The following is a 13,526-nucleotide window of genomic DNA, read 5'->3' on the forward strand; positions in this document are numbered from 1 at the left end:
AAAAACACCCTCACAAAACCACCCAGAATAATGTTTGACAAAATATCTGGGCACCTTGTGGCCCAGTCAAATGGGCACATAAAATTAACTATCACAGCTTCCAAACAAAATTTTGCAAAGGGAATCCTCTCTAATCTCTCTGAAACTCCTTTCATGAAGTTTACAGAGTCCCTCTCTTAGTTGGGCTCTCAAGAAAGTACTGAGACTACGTATTTAGTAACCCAGTCTGGCATTTATATTTGCCCAATAAATCCATTTCTAGTATATGAAGTAGAAACATGTCTTTAACCATGGTAGCATGTGAAATCCTGGCCAAAGTTATGCACCCAATTCAAGCAAAATTCATGAAGTGACTTTAAAGAGGGATCTTTTAGTTTTATTATTTGAATTTCTAAATGAATGCATATTAACAAAATCAAGACTTTACTTATATATATTTTAGTTCAGCCACACACATGAAACAGTTCCATTTCTGGACACACAAATAACTACATGACTTCAGACAACTTTTATTCCATATTGGGAATAAGCAGCCTCATACTTCATACTTTCAGTAAGTGTTAGTTAAATAATAATACACACTAACCTAATAGAGTAGAGCTCTGTCTGAATAGTTGACTCATACCTTCTCTGATGTAGGCACTGATATTTATATGTTCCAGTTATAAATTAAAATCCATATTTATAAAACTGGGAGGAAAGGGGAGAGGTAGAGAAAGATATCTGTAACATAACACAAAGGGTAAAATCATAGAAGAAAACATCATGGCTATGAATACATAAAAATGTTAAACTTCTATATATGAAGAACAGTAGAAACAAATCTAAAACAATGATCAAGACTGCTAAAAGAAAGCATGTGTATCTATATATGTGCATATATATATATATTGCAAAGCATTATAGTACACTGAAATTATAGAGAACTCTCATAAATCAAGAAAAAGATGAACATAGTAGTAGAAAAATAAGCAAAGATATGAAAAGATAATTCACAAAAAGTGCACAACAATCACATGAAAACACTTACACTCATTAGTAATGATATAAGAATCAAAGCAATGAGATACTATTTTTGCCTGAGTTTGCAGTGATAAAAAAAAATAATAATATCCAAGCATACTCATCCATTGCTTCACAAATGTAACTGATACAAACCTTTTGGAGGACAATTAAATATACATATGACTGATCCAAAAATTTCACTTATTTAATAAAAATAACAGGCACCTGGATGGCTCAGTTGATTAAGCATCTGCTTTTAGCCCAGGTCATGATCCCAGGATCCTGAGATCAAGCCCTGCCCAGTGGTGGGCTCCCTGCTCAGCAGGGAGTCTGCTTCTCCCTCTCCTTCTGCCCCTTCCTTCCCCCCACCAACTGCTTGTGCTCTCTCCCTTTCTCTCTCTCTCTCTCACTTGCTTTCTCAAATAAATAAATAAAATCTTTAAATAAAAGTAACAAAGATATGCCAAGTTTCATCACCATAAATGTTCATTATTTGATTGTCAATAGTAGAGAATATTGGAAACATAAATATTCAGAAATAGGGAATTGGTTGAATAAATTATGGTATATACACTTAATAAGCTATTATTAGCTTTTAAATATTCTTATGTAATCAAACATTTAATGACATGGAAATATGTTCATGATATAATGTTAATTTAAAAAGTAAAGTTAAAATTATATGTAAGATATACTACTTTTTTCTCGCTTTAAAAAATGGAGAGGAGGATTCAAATAATTGCATCATTTCCGAGTGCTTTACAGGCATTATGTCATTTATACAAGATTTCAAAATGTATTGATGCCCTCATTTTGCAAAAGATTTCATTTTTGTGAGTCACCAATTCACATAACTAACAAGCATCTTGTTTAATCCAGGTGTGTCTGCCAACCAAAACCCTGCTCCTTCCACTCCTCTATCTGTGCCGTATGGTTTCTGAGCCCTAACCCTTCCTCTTCTTCATGAAGTTTGCTGTTCCTACTGGCCTGCAGAATCATTTCATACACCCTTAAATACATAATAAGCAAGTAATATGAGCAGAGTCAGAGTAAACTTTAGCAATAGTTAAGTATAGTAGTTAAGCCTTACAATAATCTCTGCATGTCAAACATTGCTCTAGACACTTTAAATATATTAATTCACTTAATCCCCCCAATAACCCTATGTGGTATGTACTATCATTATTATCTCAATTTTACAGATTAGGAAATTTAAGCACAGAGGAGTCAAGTAATTTGCTCGAGGTCACAAAGCCGGTAAGTGACACAGAGTCTGGCTCCAGAGTCTGGAACCTGAACCATGGCACCAAACCATAGAATTAATGATAATGCAAAAACCCAGAAAAGCAAGTTGTGCCTCTACCGAGAACAAACAATGGTCAACGATATGAATAGCAATTAAAATGTAATTAAAACATTTTACATCTAAAGTATAAAATTAAAATTACTCTCACAGATTTACCAAATCTTTGATTAAAAAACTTAAATATAAGTTTTTACAACATAAAAAATGTTTTGCAATAGTGTATATTTTATGACCTTATAGTTTAGTGACTTTCAAGACCATAAGATGACTAGTGACAAATTAATGTACAGACTCCAGGACAGAGATTTCAACGATGGAAAGAAACATACAAACTTTTTGAAATGAATCATAATATTTATATTTATTCAGAAAATTCAATAACATACTGGAATCTGATTGGATATAAATAACTGACAGAACCATTTTACCCTTAAGATTTAAAACACTTCTGTTTTTTGTCTCTAGGAATCCTTTCATTTACTTGACTTTCATGTGCATTCTCAGATCTGCCAGTTGCTTGAGCAATAATGAATTTCTCTAGGTGTTACTCATCACCCAACTTACTAGAACTATCAAAGCAAATTCTCTCCTCTTCCCACAATGGACAACAAATCTACTTATATTTGCTCCCATTTTCTTTTCTTTTCCTTCTGCTAAAATGGAGAAATGACAAAAAGCCATTCCATCCACTTGTGTCCTGAATTTCATTCCTTCTTATTTTCCCAAGACCTTTGCTCCTTGATTATCAGCTCCATTCATTTACCATCAATCTCTCCCTTTCTGTATTCTGGATTGTTGCCGTCAGCCTACAAACATGACCCATATCTTTCTCACTAAAACAAAACAAACAAAACTCCATCCCTTGAAATCAGATCCTCCTCCAATCATCAACAATTTTCTCTTTCTTTTACAGCCAAACTTATCAAAAGAATATCTGTAGAGATCAAACATTATCAAATTATCCTAACTATAACTGTATTTTTAAGCCAAATAGGTTTTTAAAATAATTTGTTACTTCAGGTACCCAGATGTACCATAGGCATAACCATAGGCCAATGTCATCATTGGTGTTGTGTGGCTCTCTTTATTTGATTTTATTTATTTTGTTATTTAGTCATCATTAATTACTATCTGTGAATTCATCACCTAATCAAAGGACAAGACCGCCTGGGTGGCTCAGTTGGTTAAGCATCAGCCTTCCACTCAGGTCATGACTTCAGGGTCCTGGGATCAAGCCCCAGGAAGGGCTCCCACTCAGCAGGGAGTCTGCTTCTCTCTCTGCGCCTCCCCCTGCTCCCCCTACTCGTGCTCCCCCGTTCATGCTCTCTCTGCTCTCTTGATCTCTCTCTCAAATAAATAAATAAATAAAATCTTTAAAAAAAAGAACAAGGACAGTAAAAAATAAAAACAAAAAAATCTCACAACCACACATTTGTTTCTTCTCTTTCCCATTCACCTGTCCCCTTCCATCCATATGAAGTAATCATTCTCCTAAATTTTGTATTTATCATTCCATTGCCTTAAATAAAAAGTTTTACACATAAACAATCTCCCAAGCAGAAAATTACTTAGCTTTAACTATTTTTATGTTTTTTCTTAAAAAAAAAAAAAAAAAGAGTATCATGTGGAATGGAATATTCTGACACTTGATTTTTTTCATTTAACTTTATTTTAAGAATCATCCATATTATTGAATATAATTCTAGTTCATTCATTTTCACTGCTATATATTAGCTCAGGGTGTGAACATTCCACTATTTATCCAGTTGCCTCCTGATGGGCCCTTGGGATGCCAATGGTGCTGCTATAAACATACTTGTACATTTCTCTTGAGGGGGCTCATGTACATAAGTTCCTCTAGGGGTTATCATTAAGACTGAATTGTTCAATCCTGATATTTGACATATCCCCAATTTTTCTACATAATGACAAATGGTCTTTCAATCATTATTATCAGAGAACAATGCACACTCAAACCAGCATTTGGAACTGGCATACTTCTTAAATTTTGCTAACTAAATGGGTATAAAATGGTACCTTATTTTAGTCTTGATTTATAACTCTCTGACTACCAATGAGGTTGAGCATCTCTTCATACGTTTATTGGTCATGTGGCTTTCCACCTCTATGAAATGACCTCCCATGTCATGTAGCAATTTTTTTCTTAGGATGGTTTCTCTTTCATCATCGTTTCATAGAATTTTCTCAGTTCTATCTTGACTATATATCCTTCTTTTGAACTCTTGCCTCATCTCCACTGTCACTACCTCAGTGTGAGCAATCATCATTTAAATCCTGGTCTACCCTAGCTAGTCTTTCTGTTTCCACTCTTGTTCCCCATCTAACTCATTTGGCCATTTTGCTATGTGGCAACACATACACATACACATACACACACATACATATACATGCACACACAGCCAAAACCTCCAGTGACTTCTCACTGTATTCAGTATAAAATCTAGTCCCTTTATCAAGGCCTACAAAGTCTTACATGACCCAACCCTACCTCTCTCTCTCACCTTATCTCATACCACCACCTCCTCACTATCTGTGCTCCCGACACACTGGTCATTCAGTTTCAAGAACATGTTAAGCCCTATCAGGTCACAGGACTTTGCACAGCTCTTTCCTCTGACCAAATGCTCTTAGACTCTCCTCTCTACTTTGCTGCCTCCTTCTTATCCTTTGGATCTCAGTCTCAGTGACTCCTAAGAGAGACATCTTCCATGTCTTCCCTACCTGAAGCAAGTTCTCCCTATTAATCTCCATCTTAACCTCTTGCCTTTTCCCTTCACAGCCCACATCACATTGAGTAATCATTTTATTTTTCTGTTTACAATTTTTTATTCTTTATCCCTCTTAGGATGTAAACTCCATGAAGCAGAGATTTCACCATAATAGATACTCAGTTATTTGTTAGATGCATAAATGGATGAATGGACAGTCAGACCTCCTGGAGACTATAGAGGGCATGAGGTGCCAAGTTTCTGCTTTCCCATTAATAGTGTCATGAAAGGTGTGCCTGGGTGGCTCAGTCAGTTAAGTGTCTGCCTTCAGCTCAGGTCATGATCCCAGGGTCCTGGGATTGAGTCCCGCATCAGGGTCCTGCTCAGTAGGGAGTCTGCTTCTCTCTCTGCCCCTCTCTCCTGCTTGTGCTCTCTCTCTCTTTCTCTCTTTCTCAAAAATAAATAAATATTTTTAAAAAATAGTGTCAAGAAGAAAGTCACTGAACACATTCTGATATAAATTACAGCATTACCAACAACATATGTGTCATTTGTTCTTCTCTTCCACTTTACTTTATTTCTCCATGATTTTGTTCCCCCATCAAAACTTTCTCTACTGTACCCATTTATACATTTTGATATGTCAAAATATGAGTTTCACCAATGAAAATTTTAGCAAAAACTACCATGGGTATTTGATATATGTATTTTTCTTAATTGAATAATAGCAAACACATGTTGATACAGTTACTAAGGAAAAAGTTGACTTTCCAGCAGCTGTTGACTTCATCAATTCCACTATGTGATGAGTCACACAAAATTCCACAGAGCTAGAAAGCTACAAGTGAGGAAGAGGGATTTTTTTTTTTATTGCGATGAGAGGGCAGTGGGGAGAGTGAGACATGGGGAAGCAAATAAAATTAAGTGGAATGAGGGATCTAATGCTACAGAATGTTGAATCATTTACTGTATACCTAACTAGTACTTTAATAGAACAACTGAACAACATATGAAAACTAGCATAAAGTATGGGGTGCTTGCAACAGGAAGAAGGCAATAAAAAAAAAAAAAGACAACAGCTGCCCACCTGAGCCACTCTATGAAGGGGCAAACCCGTTTTGGAGTGAAACCTACTCTTCTTCATTTTTATTAATATGATGCCAACTATTAATGAGATAATAACTATTCCAGGCATTAGTCAAAGTCCTTTCTGAGAAGATATTTCTTAAACCCTTCATCACATTGCATAACCTCTTAGAAAAGGTGAGATTTAGTTACCTGCCAACTCTGAACAGAAAGTTCTGTCAACTCTCTAACACAAGTAAGCACTGTGAAATGTACAGCACAACGCTCACATTGATAGATGTAATTTGGCTTGACACTGACTTTACATTTTCACAGTGATTTTGTTCTTTGCTTCATTGTTTCTTATACTGCCCTCAAAATAAAAATAGCTTCCATATATTGAACATATAACACATGCCAAGCAATGTGCTAAGCATTTCACAAATAGTACTCCTACAATAGCCATATGGCTTATGTGCTACTATCTACTATTTACTACTACCATAGGTCAAGAGGACACCATTGCTCTGTCTTTGAGATCAGAAAATAGAAGCTCATGGGAGTTAAATAATTTACTCAAGGTTACCCAGCAAGTTTAACACCCATGATATTAGTTCCAAAACTCTTCTTTATAGAGAAATTCACTCTATTCTTGGGAGAAATTCCTGAAGTGTAGTACCATTTGGCAGTATTACAATAGCATTGTGTGTTATTAAGGGGAAAGAAAAAAAAGAACACTAAATGGTTAAAAGTCATGCAGATAATGTGTTCCCTAGTCCAAGGTTCTGTTCACATAATAGTTCACTTCGTTCTTTCAATAGGCATTTATGGAGCAACTATTTGGTGAAGCAGGGAATAGAAATATAAGACAAAGATGGGTGAGATGAAGGCCTTTGTCTTCAAGGAAGCTCAGTAAAAGCATCAATGAAGGCAACTCCAAGATGGAATTAATATTTTGCCATTTTTCTACTAAGAGAATAGCTTTTTGTAAAATAAAAATTATTGACAATAAATTTAATGGTTTAATATGATGGCTTTGAAACTGTGCTCTACAGAATCTAGAAGTATTGACTAGGTTCCCTAAGATGACAAAGGTTAGGGGTAGAGATGAGAGGAATAACATCCACCACTGCCTTCAGACAGACAAGCTCCATTGTCATTTCTTTTCATATCAGTTTTCAGCATGATATTTTGTTTGATTAAATAATCCCATCACTAAGAAAATTTGAAAACCATTGAATGACTTGTTGATGAAATAATATATTCTTTTATACAAACTTAGATTTTAAACGAAATGTTGATGCTTGCTTTTGTGATTATCACTAAATATGTTCTAATAATGTTTTTTGAAGATGCAAGCTCAACTGAGGAGATGACCAAAGTCAGAAAATATCTACCAAAACCATGAGTACATACCAATTAAAATATATGATCGCCTTGCAAACTCTCACACTCTGGTTCTAACAGAAATGAGTAATGATTTGAGTGGGATGACTAGGAAAAAGGCAGTAGTGTCATCTATATTCTGGAGGAGGAAATAAATTTAACAGTGAGGTTTTTGGCATCAGGACACATATCCAAGATGATGTCAAATATTGTCCAGGCAATTTATAAATAAAATATCAGTCTTCAGTATCTACACTGGACTAGAACAATTTCTTTAGATCTCCTTATTTCAACCTTAAACAATAATGAACGCAAATAATAAGCCATTCCTGCAACAGAAAAAACTTTGAACTTAGAAGCAAGAGCCTATAATCAAATCTTCAACCAACCTCAGAACCAGCTGTGAGCATGGATAAGTCTTATAACTGACTAAGCTCTCTTGAGCTGGAAGCCATATTGATTCCTACTTCATTAGATTGTGGTGCAAATAAAAATGTGAAATGCTTAAAACAGAGCCAGATCTCATGGAAATTAGAAAGTTTCAGAGAGCCCCTCATTCCATCACCCAATTTCATTCTTTCTAGTGCCTCAGGGTCACTTACCTGCTTTTCTTAACACATTCAAGCCATTCTTTTGCCTGTCTTCAGACCATATCTCTTCTTGTGTTCATCAATATGGACTGAGTCAAAATGCCCAAAATCTACCTGACCATTTACTTCAAGGATCCATTATCATCTGACTTCCATTTCTGCATCTCCATATTAACAGACTCAAGAGGGGCATCTGATTGGCTCAGACTAGATAATACATTGGCTCTTCCTACACTTGATGTCCACTCTGGTCCAGTCACGGGTAGCTTGGTTTCAAAGGATGCCCATTCAAGGAATTGTGGAAGGAAGGAGAAGCCAATTAGCAATAAGGATGTGACTGGCAAACTAGCAAACATGTTCATTACAATCTCAATCTCCATAAAACTCTAATCTTCCAAACTCTTTCACATCTCTGTCCTCCTGTATTCCCATGAAATAGGAAAAGAAGTGTACCATAACCACATTTTATATATGGAAAAAATAAAACACCAAGGATAAATGATTTACCTAGGGTCACTTAGTGAGTGACTGGTGGAGCAAGAAATAAATCCAGATTTTCTGAAAGTTCAGGCTGCCAGGTCTCTCTTCAGCAATTAAGATTGCAAAGATTTCAAAACAAACAGCAAGTACAACAGAAGCTGTATCAGTATCAATTGTAGAGGCAGAAACACAGGCACAGATAAAAGGAAGTAACTACCCAAGGTCACTAAAATAAGGGAATAAACCAGCTTGAAATAGACTTCTGTCTTCACAGCAACATGCTTCCACTCCCTTGGCAACTTCCTCTCTATAAAGTAACATTAATGCCAGTGAGAAAAAAACCTGAGGGTTAAATCCTTGGCACCAGTCCTAGATGGCAATGAAGAACTCCCCTTCACCCCCCTCCAGAATTCAGCCAATGAATAGTGCCTCTTTCATTTGAGTCTTGGAAAATACAATTAATATTCAACCACTGCCCACAAATTAAATGAGGAGTTATCTTACTGTAAATGACATAACTATTTCATTATTTATGCAATTTAAATGAGACATAATAAAGGGAGAAGAGACACAAAACAGCTGTTGCTAGAAGTTTCAATAAAAGATCACTGTTGACCACTTAGAACTGTGAGACTATTATTAAATACAAATATCTGTTGCACCTGATCCATGGTGGTAGGGAAAGGACAGGAGGGAGGCTCTCTCTGCTTTAAGTAGGAGAGGGCAAGAAGAACTATCATTGGCATGAGGTCTAACTGCCTGTATTATGAATAATGTTGCCAAGCAAATTTGGGAGTTGTCATGGTTCCTACCGTATGGTCCAGGCTCATTTGTAAAATAGAGCAAAGGGAGTTCAGTGCTTTGAATGTCAATGCAAAATTATAATAATTGCTTATTATATAATACAATTACTAGAGTATTTTCTGTGTTATTTATGTACATGGATAAGAGAAGACAGAAGAAATGGGCACAACTGTGTTTTCCTCTCATAACTTTCCCAGGCAGAGAAAGCTGTCCTGGTCCTCAAGAACTTGAGGCATTTTATTCATATCTTCATTGAACTGTAAAATACTATGGGGCAGAGACCAATTTTTAGCCACCACTGTGTCCACAGACATAGTGGACGCATAGTGACTGGCACAATAAATATCTGCTAAACTGAACTGATAACTCTGTTGTAGAACTTGCTGTGATATATTCTAAGTTCTGCTACAGGCATATAATAATTATAAGTTCTTAAAAAGAGGGGCCAAGTCTGATCCCTTTATATCTTTGTAACTATGAAGCAGTGTTGTCCAATAGAGCCTTCTGTGATTACAGAAAGGTCTGTTGAAAAGTAACTCTTTGGGATCCTCTCAGAAATAAAAGGAATGGAAGGAGTTAGACCAAAAGGTGATTTGGGGAGTGTCCTTCAAGACTGGGGAGACAGCACAGAGGTGTGTGGGCTCCACAAGCACTAGAAGCCTCTACCCTGACTCCATGCAGTGGCCCAAAATGTGACAAGACCTCAGAAGGGAATGGCTACTTAGGGTTCCTAAGGAGGCTGGGTCCTGGGTACTGGTCTCCTAGGTTTGGCAATGACCCCAGTGCCCCAGGAGAGTCCCCATCCTTGAGGAATAGTATTTCTCTGAACACTACTACATCAACTATGATCTTTGGGGACCAAATACAAGAGACCTTTTGGGCATTCACATGATACCAAGAAGCATTCCATCATGACAGAGCTTGGCCCTTCCACCAGTCAGGCCAAATGGGGGACTGGAGCATATTAAAATTTATTTAGAGGAAGGAAAGAAATGTAATATTACTCACATCCTGTGTTTTGAAGAAAAATCATACTGCTACCCACTTTATGACTAGGCCTCAAAGAAGCAGGGCTGCCTTCCATTCCACATTTTTTATAGGGGCCATAGTGAGGCGGCTTTTGGATTCATCCTTTGTCATAGCCCTATATCCATAGAACTATGAAGGCTGAGCTGGAGACAAATCCAGTGACACTTACCAGGCTGTGTTCAAAAACCAATGTTTTTCTCTAACCCTCAAACAAGCTTCTTAGATCAAATGAGTATATCCAGGGAACTGACTTAAGCTAATTTGGTTGCTCATGAGTTTAAGATTATTCTGGCAGGTATCAGTCACTTCCAGTAACTATAAACAAGTGAGAATTGTAATTTCCCCCCCCCCAATCTCATTACCAAAGTGTTTTATTGAAAGCACATTTCAAACGAAAGAAGCCACATGTTCAAATACTCATTACAAAACAACTAGATAACCTGAGACAATAAGTACAATGAAGTCCTAAGCAACACCAGATATAAAAGGGTCACTCAAGCATGTATCAATGTTCTGGTGAAGAATTCATCTGAATTTGTAGTCAGAAGTATTTCCAGCTAATCCACATAACTCGATCACCACTCATTTCACTAGTGAAAAAATATTCTAGCATCCCTTATGCTAGCTAGCAAACTTTCTTGTGCTCATTGGAGATTAAGTTTAAGTAGTATCGCTGGTTATATTCTTTCAAGTGCTAGCTGAGCATTCACAGAGGATGAATTTCTCAGCCCAGTATTTCAAAAGTTAACTATCCATTGCTAAGGTAAAAATACACACACACACACACACACACACACACACTTCTGTCTGTGCTAAAGAATTATAATTTACAGAGAATATAACAGTATTGTTCTCCCTTCAGAGTTCTCCCCCTGAACGGCTGAGAGGTTTGAACTCTTCCTTCTCTCAGTCATAGGGCTCAACGCTGGAGTTCAGTGTTTCTCCTCATTGTCTTTCTTCTAAGTCCCCGTACAAATAAGCCTCTGGTAAGCCCACGGAGCTAGTTAGAGATAACCACACATGTATAAGATCATAGTGAGCACACAGCTTGTGTGTGCCCAGCTGCTGGTTATTCCAGCCAGTCAACATACTAGAGCTATTCTTAAAAGTAAGTGCAAACCCAATAGTGCTGTTCCAAATCTTCAGGAGCTTCCCAATTTCCTCCCAATATCCAATTGATACTTCCTCCCAAATATCTATTTGTTCCATTTGAAACATGGAACTCACTGAACTGGGGTTATCTGAAAAAATTCCCACCTCGTGCCAAACAGCCTGGTACCTACAATTTATTATTTTTTTCTTTCTTCTAGGAATAGAGGATGTTAATAAATTGTGGGTTCTAATAACAAAGGTGACTACATAGCTACCATAAAGGACAATGAATAATACTGTGTAAATCCCCTTCTTGAACTTTCTTCCTTTAAGAATACTGTTTTGTTGGTCTCTGTTTTGAAATGTATGTCTCCTTCAGCCAGTGTTTCTCAAACTGTGAGTGCTGACCTATTACAAAATTATAAAATTGATTTAGTGGGTAATAACTTTCATTTTTTAATGAAAATAGAATAAAATGGGATGGGATAGAATGGGATGGGATGGGTGAGGATAGGATAGGATAGAAATATTAAAGTAGATCACAGCAAAGGTAACAGGACGAATTTAGTAAGACTTGTTTTACTTTTATGAGAATATGTGCAGTGAGTTGCAATATAGAGCACATTTCTTACTGAGGATAATACCAAAAAAAGTTTAGGCCACTACTGTAATTTATGCAGAGATAAATTTTCTTTGGATCTCAAAAAAGTAAAAGAGAATTCTAATGGGAATCACCGTGTGTCAATCAAGATTACCTAAGGGGGAAGTTTGGGACTAAATTCCATCATGATCCCAAAGTATCTGCCTGGGGAAACATTATTTTAAAGTATCAGAATAACCCCTGCATGCAGCCCAGGCTATTTTCTGGAAACGTAGAGTTTCTGCATTCTCCCAAAAGCAGACCCTGAGACAAAGATTCACATGCAAATAATTTATTTGAAAAGAACAGGAAACACCAGTTGGGAGCTAGGAAAGTGATATAGGGACGGAAAGGCAGCTATAAGAGTTAGCTACTGTGGTTAGCTTTGTGCACAGAAAACTCAGAGAAACAATGCACAACGCATGCCTCACAATTATCCCACCCAAAGGCCAAGAGAGAAGGCATTTATATCCAATTCCCAAGTGGACTGAAGCCTGCTGCCAGGGCTCAGGGTGGAGGTGGCAGGTGTCAATTCCCTGGTCCTTCTAGCCTGCCCTACTCCTGGGCATAGTGAGGCAAAGAAGTTTCCCTTCCCTGCCCTCCAAAAAAGCCCTTGGACCCTGAGATGCAGATCCTGAAAGGTCCAAGGATTACGGGTAGAGTGCTGCTAACAACATCTGCTCAGGTGGCCTGATCCTACAGAGACTCACCTGAAAGTCTATGGCATCCTCTCCATCTTTGCTACTACACCCACTTGGGGGCAGAGCTAGTCCTGATTACACCCTGGTGTAACTGAGGGTGGAAAGCAGTCTAAGTAATGTCAAGTACTGTTTTGGCTCTCGTGTCTGTTAGCAAATGAAGTGTAAGTAAAACCTTTTTGGTTGTCCTAAAATTTCTACCACTTTTGTGATGAGAACAAAGCATGCAGAGACCTAAAAGGAAAGCCCCAGTTCTAGCAGATTTTAAGCCACTCATGCTAGCTTCCGTGGCTCTCAACCATTAGTGACATACTCCAGTTTTGCCTGCTGCAAATCCATCCCTCCAAAAATTAGTATGCAGTCTGAAATTCTGGGCCATGAACTCCTCCATGGTTTCTGAAGTAGCCCACTCTTCTGGCCTCAGTGTCTCCAGCCACCTGATGGGAGGGTGGTAGGCAACTACAGTCCTCAGACTCTTAGCCCCTCCCTCCCACATTTTGCCTTAGGACTGGCGCCCTACTTGTAACAGTTCTCCCTGGGCCCCTGGCACCATGAGTGGGAGGGGAATTTGCTAAAATTCCATAGTCACTCAGATTCACTGAGCTGAAATGGACAGATCCAAGGCATCTCCACATCCTCCTGTGTTGGGAAATGCCCCAACTGAGAGAGGTGTTACTCATAGGTGCAGAGTGGGTCCAGAGG

At 37.6% G+C, this 13,526-nt stretch overlaps 1 long non-coding RNA gene across 1 annotated transcript in view; it reads right to left on the minus strand.

Annotated features, from left to right (window-relative positions):
• The window catches only part of LOC118543168 (uncharacterized), a 336,665-nt gene that overhangs the window by 243,064 nt on the left and 80,075 nt on the right, over positions 1-13,526 (minus strand). The gene's annotated exons all lie outside the window — the stretch shown is intronic.

Source organism: Halichoerus grypus, chromosome 12 (assembly GCF_964656455.1).
Source record: "Halichoerus grypus chromosome 12, mHalGry1.hap1.1, whole genome shotgun sequence".
NCBI lineage: Eukaryota > Metazoa > Chordata > Mammalia > Carnivora > Phocidae > Halichoerus > Halichoerus grypus.